The sequence below is a fragment of the Hyalella azteca genome, unplaced genomic scaffold (genome assembly GCF_000764305.2).
Source record: "Hyalella azteca isolate HAZT.00-mixed unplaced genomic scaffold, Hazt_2.0.2 contig13638, whole genome shotgun sequence".
Lineage (NCBI taxonomy): Eukaryota > Metazoa > Arthropoda > Malacostraca > Amphipoda > Hyalellidae > Hyalella > Hyalella azteca.
Genome location: NW_025943552.1, coordinates 266,168 through 283,099, shown reverse-complemented (window position 1 = coordinate 283,099; position 16,932 = coordinate 266,168). Strand labels below are relative to the sequence as shown.

At 36.8% G+C, this 16,932-nt stretch overlaps 1 protein-coding gene across 2 annotated transcripts in view; it reads left to right on the top strand.

Annotated features, from left to right (window-relative positions):
• The window catches only part of LOC108665125 (triple functional domain protein-like), a 155,258-nt gene that overhangs the window by 16,984 nt on the left and 121,342 nt on the right, over nucleotides 1–16,932 (top strand). The gene's annotated exons all lie outside the window — the stretch shown is intronic.

Below are 16,932 nucleotides of genomic sequence, written 5' to 3'. Positions count from 1 at the left end.
CCTAAGTTTGAGTGACATTAATGCATAAATAAACTTTTTATTTGTGTTTGTTAATCATTCAAGTGTTTATATATCTGTTTTTGACTCTATTTCATTAAAAGAAGTTTCTTGCATGAAAAGTCATATATTCCTAGCAATACGGTCATATATTCTACCAGTTGAGAGCTAGGATGACTATCAAAATTTCCTCAGCATGTTGAACGAGCGCGAGCATTTCTAACCAGCTATTAAGATTAGACTAGACAATGCCGAGAGTGAATGATGGCATTGCTATTGAAGCTACTTCAAGAGAGACCATACTCTGATTCCCACACTCCAGTTCTGTGATGGTCTTTCCATGAACTAAAATTGTCGCTCATTGAATATCCTTTTTAATCGTGCAACATTGCGACTGATTGATGGAGCAGAGTGATTAGAGACACGGCAAATGACTCAGTTCCTGACATATACTGTATACATTATTTGTATACTAGTTATGTATTCATTCGATTAACCTTGTCCTGTAATGCTTGAATCTATTAAAACAATTTTATTGCATCACACGAGAAGTTAAAAGGAGGCGTGAATATGAATACGTGAGAAAAACGCATAAACAAAAGAAAACGCATTAACAATGTTATTGGTTATTGGGGCGGCGATATCAATTGTTCTCCGCCATTGGAGTAACAAACGGCATCGTGAACCGTTTCACGCCGTAGCTTTCTTTCCTACACTGTTGGAAAAACGGTGATACTAATTGCCGATAAAAAATGAATCGCTATTTCTTGAGTAGTGAAAACTCGAGCATGATATCGTCACTAATATGCAGCGATGTTGAGAGAAAACTTCCACTGGTGATTATTTCATGAGATGTCGGAACGAGTCTCACTATCTGGATTCGCGAAATATTGAAGTAATTAGGGTTTATTGTTTTTTCTTTGTTAATATAATTGTAATTTTATGTATTTTATCGCCTCACGTCATAATAGGCTAATTAAAATAATGTACAAAGGCCATGATCTGGAAAAACTTTAAAAGTTGTACTATATAGGGACTCGTTCATAATTATAACTGATATACGTATAGAGAGCTTGCAGTTGAATACAGTCGCAGATAGCATGGTCTTAATTTTCATGGATGAGCATTTGTTTGCGAGTAATCGGGGGTATTGTATCTGTGAGATTCCCAACAAAACTGGGGGTGACAATTTAGTTCTACTATTTTGGTCAAGAATTATTGTCCCATATCTCATTACTGGTTTTTTCGGTAATTTGGGTTGAAGAATCGCTCCTGTGTTTTCTCAACATTTCGTTGAGATAAAATGCTATTTGAAATCGAGTTATAAATAAAATAGATGAAAATGTCAGCATTGGGAGTAAGCACTGCTCAAATTTAGCAGTTTTCGTTGATTCGCTTTTTAATAAACGAGACTTGTGAGTGTTCAACACCGGCTGTCCAGACCTCAGGCTGTCGCGTCGTGTTGGTTTTCCCGCCAAGATTTATCATAACTTTACCTCAATAATTACGGGGCTGGGATTTAAAACTTTTTCTCTGTAAAATCATAAGTAATAATAAAATCTAGTGGCATGAATATTATAGAAAGTACACTGTGCGAAGCTAAATACTAAACTGGATGCAATACTCAAAACAATCTGGAATTGGTTGGCATTCGTTTTTTTTTTTTTGGGGCGTCATGCTTTACGCAACATTCGAGGTGACCTAAACTAACTGAGACGAGAAGTAAATTTCGATTGATTAAATTACTTTTAAAGCAAAATGGGAAATCGTTTTATTTCCCGAAAACTTTAATGTCATTTTTAATGGAATATTCTGAAATCTCGGAAACATATTTACAAGTCGATCGCTAATGAATCTACGGTAACTTCATTTCAAGCCGTTATTTAGGTGCAAAGTGTAACTTTGAGTGCCACTGTTTCCATTCACATGCAACTAAAACTGTTAGATTCAATTGATACTCTCTCTTCCAATTTCATGATGATAACTTCCTCGCTGCTTAAGAGCTTTTAAAACCGAGACGTGTTTCCACGTTACACAACTGTCACCGAGAAGCGCTTTCATGTTTACGTCACAGCAGAACTCTAATATTCTACACACATCGCTTCGACTTGGCTATTTTAGAAGCCACTTGACGCTTTGAAAAGCACAGACTTTCATGCATTGCTTTTCAGGTAATCATTGATATTGATAGCTTTGATGGCAGTGTAGATGGATTCGACGCCGTCGTTGTGGCAAGAAGAAAGTTCACGTATTTGTATTTTCTTTAATACAGGTGTGTTGTAAGTTTAGCTCAATGACCGATTTTGACTGCGGCGTGTCGACACGACAGACGAATTTCTTATTTTAATTACTTACAAAAGAAAGCATGGTATGCGGTTTAGCTAAACATCGCTATTGTTGTTATACATGGTCAAGCTATCCTCAACTAACAGTGTGTAGCACCCTCCGTCACTATAGCAATTCAATGCGCTATAGTAATTTCTAGCCCTTCAGAAATGCAGTTAAAGTTTTTTTTTTTATTTTTTTTTTGTTTGAATTTACTCCGCCGTTTCTTAACATGCTTTATTTCATTCTTCTGCCGCCATATCTTCAGGTGACACATGTTCACATCTCACTATGTTGTAAAGTAATATTATTAGTTTTCAATATTAACACACTGATATTTTCATCATTGTACATTCCAATGAGAACCAGGTGTTTCTCTCACAATCTGTGTTCGCAATTTTTCTGCTCGTCTCAACCCGTAAATTTATTCAAGTTGAATAAATTAATAGCGTTTAGATTTAATTGAATTATTATTTCAACCTATTTTTATAAATAAAATTCGATGCACTGCTATATTCAAGTATATATTTCTTTCTCAACAGCATGAAAATTACTTGTGTAATGTGTATATTTTCACGACAGCTCTCACTATATAGTCTAAATTAGCTTGTTGAACTAGCGGTCGGTGCAGTAAATTTCGCGGATACGGAAGTAGTTGCAAAAAATGCATTCTCCGGTCACAAACCACAGCAGCATTGAAATGCTGCTCAGTATTTGTCACGTATGGGTGTACATGAGTATATGAATATGCTCCCAATATAGACCTTTTGAAATACTTGACGGTTCATTTCTGTTACGCAGCGTCCATACCGCCTCCCTCCAGCATCATTGCGCCAACATTTACACGGTGTTATAAACCACTAACCAGTTGGACTTCCCTTTCACATTCAACAGTAAATTTTGCACTTTGATCGTTGATTTGTGTTGGATGTCTTGTCCAATGCTATTGCTTATGATAACAATATAGGTTGTTTCACATAAAATAAAAGTGTCGGCACTGATGAAATAGACCCATTGCCTGTTGCCAATTCTTTTACTTTTTCTGAATTGATTCACATGGGACCCGGCCTTTGTAACCCGATCTTTCCATAATTGACGATTGCTCGAGATAGCTGCTGGAGTTATTGCCAGGTCCGTAAGGTGCTATATATAATAGGCATTTCAGGACTGAACATATGCTAATGCATAGCTTTGTCTGGTCATAATATAGATATGAGGCTTAATTGTTAGGCTTCTCGTGCTGGGACATGAGCATACTTGGTTTATAGTATTCAATCATTGTTATTAACATTGTCTGCAATTGTTTTTTTTTTTTGATAGGAGAGGCAATTCTGCCTTTAAGAGTCACATATCAACATGTCCATCGCACTCGTAGCATCTTTCACAACAAGATAGTTGATGTCTCATTTCATCACATTCTTGATATATGCAGCATCAGCGTCTGCCAGATGTTAGACAGTTCGTGTCACCACTTGTGTTCATACACACCCTTAATTACTTGAACTTCATCTCATTAGACAGCAGGTTCTCTGCTTCCAACATCAACAACATACTTTTGCAAGTAAGTTTTTGCCTTGAACAAAATTAGGATATAAATTCATTGCTTCTACTGAGTTCAAATTTGTATCAAATTGACTCATATGATCGGGTTTTTTGTCGCTATCAGTATGGCGATTTATCAACATTTAATATATTGTCTGCAACAAAATAAGATTGCATTATAGATGGTTTCAAAAAATCAGACAGCATTCGGGGGAATGCTGTCTGAGATTGCAAAACGATGCAAAATTATTTTGCTATATAGTGATCGACACGTAAATTTATTTTCAATAAAAAATGTTTACTAAGCTAACCTTCATTTCACGAACTCCAATATTAGAAAAAAACACAAAATTTACAGCCCCATTTGAGATTTATGTAAGAATTTTATTCCTGCTTTCAATTACAATTTAAATTATCATGTACGCTGTTCATTCCAAATCAAGCTGTTCATTCGTATTATAGTACACGCATTGATATGATAAATAGATTTCGGTCCCATGAGCTCTGCCGACGACTTGCTCATTAGTGCAAGCTTCAGTAATATGTTTCTTTTTTACAACACTTCTCTTTAACTTCACTTCTTGTTTGTTTGTTTGTCTGCTACAAATCTTATAATCGATATTTAACACACTTCTACCTCTCCACTCTATCTGAAATTTTGCACACTTATGTAAAGTTGGAGACAATGCATGAATCAATTGACAGAATAATTAATTTTTGAAATTTTAAAAATTTCATTTGTGATATTAAAAAAAATTTAAAAAATAACTTTGTCTGCTACATAACTTATAATCGATATTTAACGCACTTCTACCTATCCAATCGATCTGAAATTTTGCACACTTGCGTAAAGTCGGAGACAATGCATGTATCAATTGACAGAATAAATAATTTTGAAATTTTTTTTTATTTTAAAAATGAAATTATAAAATTAATTTTTTAATATTTCACAATAAAATTAGAAATTCATTGTACATGTGTAACACCGGAAGCACTGGATTCTTTAGAAGTGTTTTTTTAAAAACTAAATTTTAAATGCATATTATTAGATCTGAGAATAGAAATTGTTGCCTCTGTTCAGAGCTCCACACATGAAAAATCTCGTTTAATATAGCGCAATTTTACTGTCTTTTATTTCGACATGCGACCAAACACTCCTTAACGCTCAACACTTTCACACCGCTACTCTCATTTCATCGAAAGATAACGAGTACTTCCTACAATCTACTCACTACACGGTCAGCTCCACCACTCCTCATGATACATCGGACTTGCTGTAGCAATTAAACTCTTGTTTTGAAGTGTTTATGTTCATTCATGTTATGAATTAGTATTACATAAATGATACAAGAAATATTATAATAAATTTTTCAGATCACAAACTATGATTGGTCATCTTGAATTATTCTTATGAATGAAGCAACTTTACTCGTGATTATCAGATATTTAAATGCCGTCTGATTTCATCTGTCGATGCTCACGGCTACAGTCCGTTGCAGAATTCCAGTAACTCCTGCAGTTAGTTGCGCGTAAAAACTATGTAATTTCAGCGTGTAATTCACCCAGGAAACTTGTGCTGGTAATTCTTGCTTCGACCAGCCTCATTGTTTGTGCACATTCGCCTTCAGGTCATGCCTAGGTATACAAACCGTCCACAAGTTTGGCGCGAGGCAGGAAGCACGAACAGTTTATTGCTACAACGCACCACTCACCTGGAGCGGCATTTTTAAAGCGTCGCGGTGTTTATGGTGAACCAAAACCTACACCTGCTTTCGAGGCTGATCCTTTCATCAAGATTCCCTACGAAGCTACGAAACCTGAGACCTAATGTTCGGCGATGGAAAAGTATTTTCACCACAGAAACTTATGAATGAACGAATATATCACAGGTCATTTGAAACATGATTGTCGATTTGTATGTTTTAATTTTAGCGTGAAATCTATTCAAGATTTTCGTACTACCGCCTAGATGAAACTAATCATCTGAACAATTTTGTCGATATCGTTCTCTGTCTTAGAAAATATGTATTATAATCCATTAAAACGGATATTCTCTTCTATGAAAGGTGTTTTGGTACATATATGTTATTTTATTCCGATTAAGGAGCCTACCTCTTCAAAAGCTGTCAAAATTTTACGATTTTTTCGATAAAAAATCATCTGTTTTTTCGATAATTTACCTGGTTTTATTTATTACGATAAAAATTCATCTGCTTTATCGCTAATTGTGCTGGATTTGATTAGTTCTATCAAAAAAGGCCGGTGTTTTGCCGAGTATAATTCTCAATTAGGCATGACGTACTCCAATTATCGTAATTGAGCGAGAATGACAACGATATGTCGTCCCATATATCACAAAGCCTCGTCGTCATCGGAGCATGCACGAAAGGGTTGTTTTTGCTCTTTGTTTGGGTGGGCTTTCCTACTGTCATTTCCCTGCAACCAATATGAAGAAAAAGTCTGAGCTTGTTGCTTATGTGATGAGCACAGTGCTACTGCCATTGCAAGACTTTGCGTAATTTAAACACTTGGCGGCCATTCATGAAGCGTTTATTCACGATCAAACGAGAATGCAAATATCCGAAGAATGAAAATATATATGCCAGCCGCCTATGGACTACTGAGATGTATTATTGTATTTGTTTTGTAGTTTTAGGACTCAAATTTCGCTGTGACACTGCATTTATCTTGTTGGACATTAGCTCGACTCGTGGAACAAGTCAAAACTTGGAATAAATCTATCAATGTTGACATTTGTCTACTCGATTCTGAGTTTCGATTTAATGACATCCTCTTGCTTCATGTATGCTCAATGCTGAATGGTGTTTTGAGAAAAATTATGCGTATTTGTATGTGATTTTCTCTTTGCTCAATTGATTGCTAAGCAATTGACAATCATTAAGGTTGCAAAAAGCAGTGATTTCCACGTTCAATTCCTTTCAGTGTCCCTGCACCTCACGCCTAATTCGTAATTGTGTGCTTATAATGCAGCAAAGATTTATGAAGCAAATATTTCATGAACTCGAATTTTTATTCCCAGAATATTTACTCGTTGGAGTTAGCGCTGAGCATGTGACACATACGTAATGGCAGCGGGCCTGCGCGAATCATGCTTAGCTAAAACAATAACTCCAATAACTTCAGTAATTGGTGAAAATCCCGAACGGAAGAGGCAGAAGCAAAATTTCGCTAAATGATGCAATTTTTGACCGTATAAGGTCAAATACTCAAATTATTCTAGATTGTAACGGAAGAAATGCTTTATGTTACAAAAACATAAGGTTTCCTCGGTTACTTTTCGCTCTCTGCATGCAGTCGGTTTACTAGCTTATCACGCTGGGAAACGATCAGAACTAATTCAGCTGATAAAAGCCCATGTGAACTATCGTATAGGTCACTTTATTCAAAATAGAATCCTTACATGCATTACAGAATGCAAACAATTCAGAAAATTTTAAAAAGCAGAGTGAATATTATGACATCAATTTATTTCCAGCTGACATTAAAATAACGTAAAAAATTTGGGGCTTGGAACGCATGCTGCAGAAATTTTCGAAATTCATGTAGTCAAGATAAGATATGAATCTACCAAGGGAAAAGCGAATGGCATTTTTTCGTGTTCTACGCATACTAAAAGGAAACAATTTTTTTTCGAGTGCGGGATATTTTCGGGATAAATCGGACGACACGGCACGAACAACACGCGTACAGGTCGTGTGCGATGGCAGCGGCGGCGGGGTCTGAGCGACCTGCCGTATCCTGTCTGGAGCGCGCTGTCGCTCTGCCGCCGCGATCCTTGCTACCAACGAAGGGCAATCGGAAGTGTACTTGTTTCGCAGGGCGGCGCGCCCCCCGTGATGGGTCATTGTTACATGAAAACCCACCGAATCCCTTGTGTGTTCCCGTTAACCGCAGACCGTTTCACCTCAATGTGCATATTGTGTGCGCCTATTTCCCTAGTAAATACTTAGTAAACGGGGATTTGAATCTTGACTGAATATTGACAGCAATTAGAAGTCATATTTATATATCAGTTTCAAATTTAATTTGGACTTGAATCCCAATTTTTATTTCAATTATTACTTCCAAGCCTTGTTTTATTAACCTGATAGACGTGATCCTTAACATAAGCTCCTCAACTGTAGAAATTAAATTCGAAACATATCCCAACTGTCAAAATTCTCTCGAGACCATTATCGGTCTTGTCCTCAACCGAAGTTCACAGGAGTGAATTTCACTCCTCTTCCAGAAGAGGAGTTAAAACTCAGCAACAAACAGCGTCGGTGTTTATCATTGGCTACATGTCTATGGCTTTCATTATTCTATTTTGGAGAATTTAAATTCGCAAATAAATGATTTCGTAGCTCAATTGCATGCAAACATTATGGCATGTCGTTGTAATTATTAACCTTTCCTTTCAATTATATCATAATGCTAACAAATTTATTAAACGTTGTTTGCTCTTTACTATTTCGCTCTTTTCTTAGAAAGCAATTCATTTTTACTCTCACTTGAGCTCATGCATTGCACAATATTTCCTTATACCGTTTCCTCGCACCCTTATCAGGTAAACTGGCCACGCAGGCCCACTTGCTGTGTCCACAGCGCCGTAAACTGCACTCTGGAACTTGCATAGGTTCTGATAACAAGCGAGTCTTTGCATGTGCATTATACAGTGTGTTGAGGTGTCCGAGCTACGCAGTAACTTGCAAGCAAATACGTTTAGATTTATTGGCAAATTAGTTAGTTAGTTTGTTTTTTAGTTTTTATTTATTAGTTTTTATTTTATTTATTAGTTTTAGTTTATTAGTTTAGATTTATGCAAACGAGATAGTCGACGCATCCTATGGTAAATCGTCAGTTAATACAAATTATCTATGTTGAAATTATAAAAAAATCAAGTTAAGTTATATTAAAGATTAAATTGCATTAAAATAATTTATACATGTTCAATTATCTAATATATCATCTTATGATAATCTAAAGCATTTTCAGTGACAAGGTTATGAATGTTACGTTGTATTTATTGCTTAGTTATACATTCTGGCTAGAAGTAACTCGAAATAATTTTTAGCTTATTTTGCACTCAATATATGTTTTTTTTGTGGAAATAGATTAGGAAAATTTTTATACCTTAGTGATAAATGAAACTTATTTGAGAGATCAAATTCCACTAATCAGGAGCATTCCGCTGTTATAAAAAATTGTTAATTCCGAAAATTTTTGGAAAATTATTCATAATGTTTACTCGTCTTGGGTGACCCAGTTTTTTGCGCGAGTTTTCCCATAGCTTCTTCATTGTGTTGTTCTTGAATGGTTTGGCTATCATTAATTCTCATCTGTTACAAAACCAACAGAAATGGTAAAACGTGTCTCAATGATACGTATATCTCAACTGCCGTTTTAGTTTCTTTAATCTATGTATAAATTTATTGGCTTACCTCAGAGCTGTTCATCAGTTAAAAAAGCTGTTTTCAGCACACAAATAAAATGGTCTCATTTCCAGATCGCCAGGCCGTCGCATGCCGATTTGAAACGTCTATTTTTTTATTTGAACATTTTTAAACTATAAAATTTAAATAAAATTTAGTCAAAAACAATAGCGAACGGCGTGTTCTTTACCACAATAATGCGTCTATCATTTCACTATAATCATTATAGACATCGAGACATATTGTTTCCAATTACTGGAGGATTTGCTATTCTGCTAATGCCGTTCCCGCTTACGGAAATTTGTGTATTTTTTATATAATGCAATTCTCATGAAATAATAAAATCGAACAGCTCGCTAAATTCGACACACCGAACGGATCGACGCAAACTAGAACGCATCCTAATTGTCACGCTTATCGAACTCTATTCGAACCTTACTCACAATCAATGGTCGTCACTGGAGCGCAATTTATTCGAGACCTTTGGTCCATATGCGTCGATGATGAATAAGAAGAAGAACAAAGAAGAACAAGTCCCCGTATACTGACTTTCCCCGACGTCATGCAACGTGAACACGAAAATTGACCAGCGAGCCAAGCAGCTGTACGTATTTGTGGTATACAGAACGTGCATGTGCTGTGGGCTACCGTTCTTGACTTGCCTAGGCTTTTCCTTCTATTCACGGTATCGCTTTTCTCATTTTGTTACCTATTCATAAAGTTATTTTGCATTTTTAAGCTTGTCCAATAATCACTCTTACAAACAGAGTACAAGCTGAGCTTGTGGTAGTTCCAAGTATTTTCCCACATCCAGTAACTTGGCTTATTATATGTGATTATGAAGGGCTCACTAAAATATATATTTTCTATGTTCTTTTTATGATAGAGTGCCTTAAATGCGTTCTATAAGCATTCATGCGTCCCTATTAGATCTGGTTTGTCTGCCAATTAAATTTCAATGCATATTTATTTCGTAGCTTGATATTCGATGTCAGCGTTGGTTACACACAAAATATCTCAGTTCAAGATACGATATAAAGCTTCCACGCATGATTCAAGACGTTTCGCTGGTTAGCAGTTTAGTGTCAATCTAAATCAGTTCACATTTGGTGATGGCATGCAAATAAAGGCACATCAGCATCTTTTTGATGCTAAAATCTTTGTTCATCTCATAATAACGGTGATTTTGAGTCAGTTTTCACACATGCGATATGTACGATAAATTGCACATATTTAGCGGCATTATAATTTGAAATTTTTTACTGTAAATAACATTGAAAATATTTTCCTGCTAATTTAATTAACGCAATTGATATATTGATAAAATTTTCATTGACTTGAATCAAAGGAAAAGTCCAACGTCAACTGCAAGAACTATTGTGTGTCACGTATACGGTGCTCCTATTAAATGGCGCTCGTTGTGATACTCATTTAACGGTGGCGTCGAACGGGCCAACACAACTTTCACTTATTATCTTCTATTCGTTCCACGATGACATTAATTGTTGTAGTTTACCGTTGGCGACCTGACCCTGACCTCGTTCACTAATCACTTGCAACATCAATGAGAGTTATTTAACTAGATTTATTTTAACACTCGTCAAGGCTGAAATAACGTCATGAAATGTGATTACATTTCTTGTGAGTAACTTCCACTGATCTTCGTTGAAAGTTCATGTTTTTCGCATGTTTTGACAACTAACTATCACTTTTATTTTCAAGAAATGCCTCACCAACGCTGATTCAAAATCTTTTTACGGCATCAAATAAAGATAAAAATGCAACGATATGATTTGACAAAATGTAAATCCAGTTCAACCTTATTTTTAAGCATGACTACAAGTTCTTGAAGACGATTTCGGCATTAATATTGGATACTAAATTTATCTTATTAATATAAATGAGATATTATGAAGATTTTAATTAGATCTAAGAAATTATATCTATTCGAGCTCGCCGTTTAATGTTTACTTTATTGCTCATGAGTTTTATCGTATGAAAATTGCTATGTAATTCGTACTCTGCTGCGTTATGATTCGCTTAATTAATATCAAGCATAATTATTCAGCGGTGCGTGTCCAGGGAAATCTTCCACCTGCTAAGTTTATTTACGTTTTTAAAGTCACTAATCACTAATTTGATGGACCAGTTTCCCTTTTCTCGCGCCTTCAACGCGGGCTTTCCGTGCGTCGCTCAGAGTAAATAAGAAACTTGTGGTCAGACGCTAGTTTATTGCTAATTAATACAGTTTTCTTGCCCATGGCAGTAACTTGTGTTGTTTTCCACACATAACAGCTTATTTCTCTTGCGTTGTTTGGCTTGTGACGATGTTTCCTATAACTTTATAGCTGAAGTACACTTTACACGAAATTTTACTCTGCTGACTCATCATTATGAGAATTTAATAATCAATTGTTTGCATTTCATATTCTGGAAGTAAATGGTAATGCATTCGTTTCCACTTGCTATGTGACAATATTTATAGCACTGTTTTGAGTCGCAAAGCTTTGAATTGTTATAAAAAGTTCATATGAGGAATTAGGCTTAAGCTAATTTCTTACGAGACGTTGAAATCCCAATAAATTTGTTACTGCCTCGTTATCTCCTTGATTTCAAAATATATTTTTAGGGTAGCCTAAGTTTACGTATGATCAATTCTCCATTTAGAAATCAAATATCATAATTGTCATTTATGCGACGGGCATGCTACAAATTATTAGTTCCTATTTGTTTCAGATTTAGAATATGATGAATAGATAAGAATTAATGCAGTATAGGACAACAATTATTTAAAGCTAATATTTTAGGTGCATTTAAAATGGAAAAATAACTTACTATGGCCCAGCTTGCCTCTGGTCCCTAGGATTTTGCCCCTTTCGCACATGTTTTTTGTTCAATGCAACAAACCTTTGATGCGAGATAATTGCCCGAGAGACGTTGAAATCTCCATCCATGCAACCATGCACGCTGTCAGGCTTTCAAGCTACAACCAGTCGCTCGCATTTGGTCAGAGATTTTTCAACGTGATTGTTTTTTGTTTTTGGGTGGTGGAAGTTACAGGTTCACGGCCAGTCGTGATGGGCACGATCTGCTGTCGCTTGCGCCTGACTGGCCCTGAACTCTTTATTCATCACGGGCATCGAAACATGATGGCTGCATGCACGTGCGAATTGTTTATTAGAATCTGCTTGTACAACCGTCGAGTCTTTGTTTATAATTCATTGGAATCTTTGCTTATAACCAGAGAACAAAAACTAATGAATTGAACTTTCAACTTGGACTCTCTGCTGGAAACGAAAAGCTCATAAATCAGCAACAATTTACTGATTATGAAAAGCTTTGTAAAGGGCTCAATATTTTAGAGCTATCTACTACTACCTCTAGCTTAAAAAGATCTTCAAATTACTCAAAATCTTGAAGCTAAGCGTAATTTCAGCGTAGCATTGGCACGCGAGTCCATCCTTGGACTCCACTTCTGATGATCTTTCGATACACTCATCGCCATACAACACAACCGCGTCCCGTTTGCTGGTTGTTCGCGCGACACAAGGCAATCCGTTGCATTGCGCTGTAAAAACCTCGAGCGTCCTTCCATCACTTCGCGCTGAGTTGACCGCTACACTAGCTCCCCGTTGCTTTCTATTACGGCTTCCGCATCCTTTTTGAAAACTTCTTCCACCATCTAGAACTGACGCGACAACTGTCCGCCACGGTATGCGGAACAAAGCAAAAAATTCGATGCATGAAATTCTGAAAACTATGGCCGATTGTTCGGCCATTTTGGGACCGTTCTTCATCTTATGCAGCGTGGAAATATTTTCTACCTTTAAAGGTTCTGAAGTGACAATGACCATCTGATTTGTTGTGAGGAAACGGTCAGGAGGGTAAGTAAATTTCTGAAAGGTAAATGATATTCTATGTGAACGTTAATACAAAGTTTACCTCATCCGTCGTTAATTGGATTTATGCCCTTCGGTGTCGTTATATTTGAGTTACGTTTGATCTCTCGCTACATTGATTGCAGACTCGAGTATTGCGCCTGCAGGCAGATATAAAATGTAATTGTCATGCCAAACATTTAATATTGCATAAGGAGATTGAATGGACTTTAAGTGTGTTTTATTGAGGCATTTGTATTTATTAATAAGGCATGAAGATTTAAATTTGAAGTTTTTTTGTGCTAAAATTACGAACATACATAATTTAAATTAAATTGGGGTAATGGCACGTATTTCCAGTACTTTACCTGAGATGTATTAAGTGCGCTCTATGCCTTCAGCTTCAGCTTCTCAGTTTCGTTTGAAATTCAGTCGGCATGCAATTCATTTTGCTGTTAAAAACTCAGAATAATGATATTTTTGATCTTACGTGTCATTTAGTTTTGTTTTTACTCGTAAGTAGGAATTACTAATTATTTGAAACGAACAAATGGTTTAATCTTTCACTTAATTGAAGCAGGCAAATGCGTTATTAGTTTAGTTATTAAAAGCAAACATATTGCGTCGATCGTCTAGTTAGTAAAAGTAGGCAAATGCATTGATCTTTTTCTTAAAGCAAGCAAATGCGTTAATCGGCTAGTTATTAAAAGCAAGCTAATGCATTGATCTCTCACTTATTTGAAGGAAGAATTGCGATAATCGTTTACTTATTTGAAGCAAACAAATGCGTTTATGGCTTGCTTATTTCGAAAACTATGGCGAGTGGGGGTTAAATTAAGCTTCAATTCAAAGAATATTTTATTTATCCGGATGAATGAAACTGTTGCAAAACTGGCGGTCGGAGAAGACAACGGGTTAAGCCCGTCGGTGGCGCTCCCCCCGACCATCCGCCACCCGCGGTTCCGAAAAGGAGGATGAAGTGAAACTGTCAAATAACAAAATTATGAGAGACGCAAAACAACTTGAATTGGTAAGAATTTTAAACCCGGATATTAAACATAGTTGGTATCAGAAAATATTCCTAGGTAATGACATAGGTACATGGGATAATGGTAACCGTTTAATATCTTAGGTGAGAAAATTTTACTCGAGGTAATATTAGGTAATGAGCTCAGTGCTAGCAGGTAAGGTAAAGTTTTAAGGTAAGGTAATAAAGAGCTAAAGCACTGGAGCTAGTTGGTAAAATGTTATAGTAGCAATTTGAATATTCCAGGTAATAGCTACTCGGTAAATGACAATTTAGGTAATAGTTCGAGCTAGGTAATACATTAGGTAATGGTAAGATTTAGGTAACGATAAGATTTAGGTAACATTAATAATCAGGTAACATTAGGAATAAGGTAACATTAAGAATCAGGTAATAGTACGAAATTGACAAGTCATTTGGGAATTTGGATTATGATTATTCTTCAATTCCTCCGGTAAATGAAGGTTCTTAGAGCAAGTGCAGGAGTTGAGGCCTGATGGGACTCTAAAGGTAACAAGGTAATGCGCGACAATCACCTGCCACCCACCTCAGACGTCCATAGGATCTTTGCCGTGTGTTGAACGTCGCCGCGTCAAACTTCCATCGCCGTTAGTCCGAACAGTAGGCGTCAAGGACGGTAGCGCCGAAGGTAGCAACGTAGAAGGCCTCCGTCATCCCGCCGCCAGTCACTCCACCGAACTCCCTATCTCTTCATAGGGACTGGCCAAGATGTATAGTGTAGACTCCTGCGTTTGGTATTTTTTTTAATCCGAGACGAGACGAGACGAGACAACAGGCTCTGTCCCGGTTCGCAATAAAAACCGGGACAATTTTCAGCCTTCCGTTGGAATTCCGGGACGATACCGAGACGAGACGAGACGTCCCGGTTAAAATAGGTACCTTAAAATTTCCCGGAATTTACAGCCATTTTAACGAGACATAACGAGACTAATCAATTATTGATGTGGTGTAAACATAGGCTTACCGTCATACATTTATACAGAGCTGGGCAGCGTTACTTTGAAATGCAGCGGCCGCTACCGCTACATGCTCTAAATGTAGCGGGCGCTACCGCTACCGCTACAATGGCTTAAATGTAGCGCCGCTACCGCTACCGAAAATGTAGCGGCCGCTACATGTAGCGCGCTACTGCCCACCTCTGCTAACAACAAACATGTTGACACTATTAACAGGCAGAGGTTGACAACATTACACCGAAATTGTTCGTAACGGTACAGTTTTATTCTGTAATTTATGTTATGTATGTATCATGCTGATTTTTAAATAATATTTAATATTATTAAGTAAAATCTCTAAAGGCTTTATCTATAAGTGTAGCGGTAGCGCTGTAGCGGCAAAACCTCGTATCGCTACTTAAATATGTAGCGGGCGCTACCGCTGCCGCTACAATTGCTTAAATGTAGCGCCGCTACCGCTACTGAAAATATAGCGGCCGCTACATGTAGCGCGCCACTGCCCACATCTGCATTTATATAATAACATGAGACGTATCCTCTTACTATTCTGATTGGAGCTCGGCAATTGAAATTATTTTTGCGACGAATACATGTTGTGGTTTAATATGGTAGTTAATCTAGACAGGCAAATAAAAATGGAAAACACGTTTTTTTTCAAAAATTGTGTTCTATAATGGTTTGGAGGAGGCCATACTAGCTGTAGCTGGTGACATCAGCTGACTGGACAGACTTTAATTTGCCTCCAGCTCTATCACAGAATCAGATTCATCGATCTTGCCTTAAGCAATCTCCTTCAACAAAAAGTTTGGAAAGAAAAATCAACAACATTTAAAATACATTTTAAATGTTGTTTTAAACATTTTAAAACATTTAAAACAACCGACATTTTAAAATACAACGAATTCAATTTGGAAAAAATATAATAAACAACGTTAAACAAGCCCAAGTGTTTGCTAACAATTCAGGAAACTGCGCAATTGTGAAGATTTCCTGCAGGCTTAGCACAAAATTTTACTAAAGGCAAAGATAATCTAATACTAGCTTTAGTATTATTAGGAATATCTTACCAGGTCTCCATTCTCGAAGGTAGCAACGTAGAAGGCCTCCGTCATCCCGCCGCCAGTCACTCCACCGAACTCCCTATCTCTTCATAGGGACTGGCCAAGATGTATAGTGGCAAAGGAGTCGAAAGTGAAAATCGGAGTTGACTGCATGGGGGCACTTGTTGACCACACCATCTGTAGCTGGAGACTGACTGATTAGACGCTGACGTATTTTCGTGACGTTGTGGCCGGGTAGATGGTTCTTTGCAGCAATTTAGAAATGAATGGTCAAAGTGGTAGCAGGGTTGTCGCGATTAATAAATCTAACATTAATTGAAATATATGAACCTGGCTCCAAATTCCCAACTGCATATTAAATCAATGAATTTGGTTTTAAACTATTTGGTGTCAACTTTAAGTTAAGGAAAATAGGCTGTAAGTTATGACCAATCTGACTACCTGAATATTTAGATCTTAAGAATAAGGGCACATTTTCAACAGCTTATATGTGACTTGCGATAATCGTTCTAGCGAAATACTGTAGGCGCCAATCCAAGCGAACCGTGAAAAATTTTGGGATGACAGGATTTTCTTCAAAAGTATTTTTGCTTTTCGCTTTAACTTGGAATTTGAAATTCCTTGAAGCTGCTACTTATCCTTCTACCATAAAAACTGAATTTTTATTGGTTGTAAAACACTTCTATTTGTCAG